This window comes from Rattus norvegicus, chromosome 1 (genome assembly GCF_021556685.1).
Source record: "Rattus norvegicus strain SHRSP/BbbUtx chromosome 1, alternate assembly SHRSP_T2T, whole genome shotgun sequence".
Taxonomy (NCBI): domain Eukaryota; kingdom Metazoa; phylum Chordata; class Mammalia; order Rodentia; family Muridae; genus Rattus; species Rattus norvegicus.
In genome coordinates this window covers 159,839,837-159,845,105 of record NC_141534.1, presented here as the reverse complement: position 1 = coordinate 159,845,105, position 5,269 = coordinate 159,839,837, and the positions used below count along the sequence as shown (strand labels likewise).

The 5,269-nt window shown below is 39.3% G+C and overlaps 1 non-coding gene across 1 annotated transcript; it reads left to right on the top strand.

The window, feature by feature from the left end:
- The first annotated feature begins 4,729 nt into the window (after window positions 1–4,729).
- On the top strand, window positions 4,730–4,858 carry LOC120100425 (small nucleolar RNA SNORA17). The gene has a single exon (XR_015655960.1). It is a non-coding gene; the product is annotated as a small nucleolar RNA SNORA17 (small nucleolar RNA).
- Window positions 4,859–5,269: the final 411 nt, after the last annotated feature.

Below are 5,269 nucleotides of genomic sequence, written 5' to 3'. Positions count from 1 at the left end.
ATTGAAGACCAGCTTTAGGCCGTGGTGGTCTGATAGCACGCATGGGATTATTTCTATCTTTCTGTACCTGTTGAGGCCCGTTTTTTGACCAATTATATGGTCAATTTTGGAGAAAGTACCATGAGGAGCTGAGAAGAAGGTATATCCTTTTGCTTTAGGATAGAATGTTCTATAAATATCCGTTAAGTCCATTTGGATCATGACTTCTCTTAGTCTGTCTATGTCTCTGTTTAATTTCTGTTTCCATGATCTGTCCATTGAAGAGAGTGGGGTGTTGAAATCTCCTACTATTATTGTGTGAGGTACAATGTATGCTTTGAGCTTTAGTAAGGTTTCTTTTACATATGTACGTGCCCTTGTATTTGGGGCATAGATATTTAGGATTGAGAGTTCATCTTGGTGGATTTTTTTCCTTTGATGAATATGAAGTGTCCTTCCTTATCTTTTTTGATGACTTTTAGTTGAAAATTGATTTTATTTGATATTAGAATGGCTACTCCAGCTTGCTTCTTCCGACCATTAGCTTGGAAAGTTGTTTTCCAGCCTTTCATTCTGAGGTAGTGTCTGTCTTTGTCTCTGAGGTGTGTTTCCTGTAGGCAGCAGAATGCAGGGTCCTCATTGTGTATCCAGTTTGTTAATCTATGTCTTTTTATTGGGGAGTTGAGGCCATTGATGTTGAGAGATATTACGGAATAGTGATTATTGCTTCCCGTTATATTCATATTTGGATATGAGGTTATGTTTGTGTGCTTTTCTTCTCTTTGTTTTGTTGCCAAGACGATTAGTTTCTTGCTTCTTCTAGGGTATAGCTTGCCTCCTTATGTTGGGCTTTACCATTTATTATCCTTTGTAGTGCTGGATTTGTAGAAAGATATTGTGTAAATTTGGTTTTGTCATGGAATATCTTGGTTTCTCCATCTATGTTAATTGAGAGTTTTGCAGGATACAGTAACCTGGGCTGGCATTTGTGTTCTCTTAGGGTCTGTATGACATCTGTCCAGGATCTTCTGGCCTTCATAGTTTCTGGCGAAAAGTCTGGTGTGATACTGATAGGTCTGCCTTTATATGTTACTTGACCTTTTTCCCTTACTGCTTTTAATATTCTTTCTTTATTTTGTGAGTTTGGTGTTTTGACTATTATGTGACGGGAGGAGTTTCTTTTCTGGTCCAATCTATTTGGAGTTCTGTAGGCTTCTTGTATGCTTATGGGTATCTCTTTCTTTAGGTTAGGGAAGTTTTCTTCTATGATTTTTTTGAAGATATTTACTGGTCCTTTGAGCTGGGAGTCTTCACTCTCTTCTATACCTATTATCCTTAGGTTTGATCTTCTCATTGAGTCCTGGATTTCCTGTAACTTTTGGACCAGTAGCTTTTTCCGCTTTACATTATCTTTGACAGTTCAGTCGATGATTTCTATGGAATCTTCTGCTCCTGAGATTCTCTCTTCCATCTCTTGTATTCTGTTGGTGAAGCTTGTATCTACAGCTCCTTGTCTCTTCTTTTGGTTTTCTATATCCAGGGTTGTTTCCATGTGTTCTTTCTTGATTGCTTCTATTTCCATTTTTAATTCCTTCAACTGTTTGATTGTGTTTTCCTGGAATTCTTTCAGGGATTTTTGTGACTCCTCTCTATGGACTTCTACTTGTTTATTTATGTTTTCCTGGAATTCTTTTAGGGATTTTTGCGATTCCTTTCTGTAGGCTTCTACTTGTTCTCTAAGGGAGTTCTTCACGTCTTTCTTGAAGTCCTCCAGCATCATGATCAAATATGATTTTGAAACTAGATCTTGCTTTTCTGGTGTGTTTGGATATTCCGTGTTTGCTTTGGTGGGAGAATTGGGCTCCGATGATGCCATGTAGTCTTGGTTTCTGTTGCTTGGGTTCCTGCGCTTGCCTCTCGCCATCATATTATCTCTAGTGTTACTTTGTTCTGCCATTTCTGACAGTAGCTAGACTGTCCTATAATCCTGTGTTTCAGGAGTGCTGTAGACATGTTTTTCTGTTTTCTTTCAGCCAGTTATGGGTACAGAGTGTTCTGCTTTCGGGCGTGTAGTTTTTCCTATATACAGGTCTTCAGCTGTTCCTGTGGGCCTGTGTCTTGAGTTCACCAGGCAGGTCACTTGCAGCAGAAAAGTTGGTCTTACCTGTGGTCCCGAGGCTCAAGTTTGCTCGTGGGATGTTGCTTATGAGCTCTCCGTGGCAGCAGCCACCAGGAAGATCTGCGCTGCCCTTTCCAGGAGCTTCCGTGCACCAGGGTTCCAGATGGCGTTTGGTGTTTTCCTCTGGATTCAGTAATGTGTGCAGAGTGCAATCCCTTCTGGTTTCCCAGGCGTGTCTGCCTCTCTGAAGGTTTAGCTCTCCCTCCCACGGGATTTGGGTGCAGAGAACTGTTTATCCGGTTGGTCCCTTCAGGTTCCGGCGGTGTCTCAGACGCAGCGGACCTGCTGCTCCTGGGCCCTCCTCTACGGCATTTTCTTAACCTGTAATTGATATGGGATAAACTAGCACATTGTGAGTAATGCTATTCCTGGACTGGTGGTCCCCAGTTCTATAAGAAAGCAGAACAGTCTGAATGAGGAGCAAGCCAGTAACCAGCATCCTGCCATGGTCTCTATATCAGCTCCTACCCCCAGATTCCTGCCCTATTTGAGTTTCTGTCCTGACTTCCTCCACTGATAAAATGTGATATGGAAGAGTTAATCAAAAAATATCCTTTTCTTCCCCAAGTTTCTTGGCCATTGGGTTTTGACACAACAACCAAACCTTAACTAAGCTATCACCCATGTTGGAGGAAGATTTTTAATGATTCAGATGTGTTTGAATTTTCCTTGCTCATGTAAATAACTCTTCATCCATGCTCCTGTTAGTTACTCAACAAAAACTAATGAGTTCACCAAAATTGGAGTGGGCAGACAGCAACAAACACTGAGGAAATGCAGAGAATCATAAAGACATACTTTAAAACCTGTACTCTACCACATTGGAAAACCTAAAAGAAGTGGATAATGTTTATGATAGATACCACTTACCAAATTAAACCAAAATCAAATAAACAATTTTAAATATACATATAACTACTGATGAAATAGAAGCAGTAATTAAAATTGTCCCAAACAGAAAACAGCCCAATACCAGATAGTTTTGACCTAGAATTCTACAAGACTTTCAAAGAAGTCTTAAAAACAATGCTCCTAAAATTGTTTCACAAAATAGGAATAAAAGAAACAATACCAAGTTCATTTTATGAGACTACAGTTACCCTGATGCCCAAGCCAAATAAAGACTCAACAAAGAGAATTACAACCAATTTCCCTCATGAAAATTGATGTAAACATATTCAATTTCTGACAAAAATCCATAAAAAAATCATCCATCGTGATAAATTAATCTTCATCCCAGAGATAGCAGGATGGTTCAACATATAAAAATCTGTCGGTGAGATCCATAACATACATAGAAAGGGAAACACATGATCATCTCATTAGACGAAAAAAAAAAGCCTTCGAGAAAAATCCAAAAGCCCTTTCATGATAAAACTCCTAGAGAGATTAGGAATACATAATTAAAACAGTTTACATAAACCCAATAGCCAATATCAACTTAAATGAAAACCAAACCAATTTCACTAAAATCAGGAACAAGACAAGGATGTCTATGAAATGAGTGGACTGTGCAATCCACAGACAGAAGACCTGGTTTACTCTCTCCTTATCTATTCCATATTGTATTTGAAGGTTTAACTGTGGCAATAAGGCACTGAAAGAGCTCAAAGGATGACAAGTTGTAATGGAAGAAGTTGAAGTATTATTACTTGCAGATGATATTATAGTAAACATAAGTAACCGTAAAAACTCCACTAGGGAACCCCTATAGGTGACAAACACCTTTATCAAAGTGGCTGGATACAATATTAACTCAAAAAAATCTATTATCTTCCTATATACAAATGGAAAATGAACTAAGGAAAAAATCAGAATGTAAGCACCCTCCCCTATAGTTACAAATAATATAAACTATCTTGTGGTATTTTCACCAAGTAAGTAAAATATTTGCTTGACAAAACATCAAGTCTTTGAAGAAAAAACAATGAAGAAGATATCAGAAGATGGAAAGATCTCCCATGTTCATGGAACAGAAGAATTAACATAATAGACATGGCCATCTTACCAAAGCAATCTACAGATTCAACACAATCCCCATCAAAGTTCCAACACAATTAAATGCACACATTGAAAGGATAACTCTCAACTCCATATGGCAAAGCAGAAAAATCCAGGATAGGTAAAAAATCCTGAATGATAAATAGACCTCTAGAACTATCACCATCTCTGATTTCAACTTGTATTACTGAAATAAAACTACATGCTATTGGCATATAAACAGAGACATTGATCAGTGAAATTGTATTGAGGAACCAGATATAAATTCACCTACCTATGGATAGAGAATTTTGATAGAGAAGTCAGAAATACACAACTGGACAAAAAGGCAGCATCTTCAACAAATGGTGCATGGATATCTACATGTAGAAGAATACAAATAGATCTATATTTATGACCATGCACAAAACTTACATTCAAGTGGATCAAAGACCACAACAACTAGACACACTGAACCTAGGAGAAGAAAAAGTGGGAACAGCATTGACCCCATTGACAAGGAGACAACTTTCTGAACAGAACATCAATAGAAGAGACACTAAGATCAACAATTAATAAATAGGATCTCTCCCTCCCCTAGAAATGTTGCAGGTGTGGCTGCTGTGCTTATGTGTATTAGTAGACGCAAAAAGGAGAGAGGCTATGTCTATGCTCAGTGTTCTGACCTATGAACATCTGAATGATTAGTAACCTAACATTCTCTGAAAATAACAAAGGTAAGCCTGAGACAATCACCAGTCCATTGCTCTATGCCCAGACAAGCTCCTAGGATGGAGAACAAGCCTGAGACTAGAAGAACCTTGCCTTGGACCATGGGCCCTGAGCAGGAGTAAGCCTGAGATAGACAACCCTGCCATTGGAACACTTGCACAGGCTGGGTAAGGAGCAAGCCCAAGATGACCACCAGACAGGTGCCATGGGCCATGGACAGGGAGCTAGACTTTGATGACCACCAGTTTGGAGCTATGTAGGCCTGGGTTACAAGGGGAATGCCCCAGGATGACCTCTGCCTGGTGCCATGATGCATGAGTGGGACATAGCACTCCTCAGACAACTCCAGACACTCAGAGACCCCAGGATCCACTAAAAAGAGCAGGTACATGGTGGAGA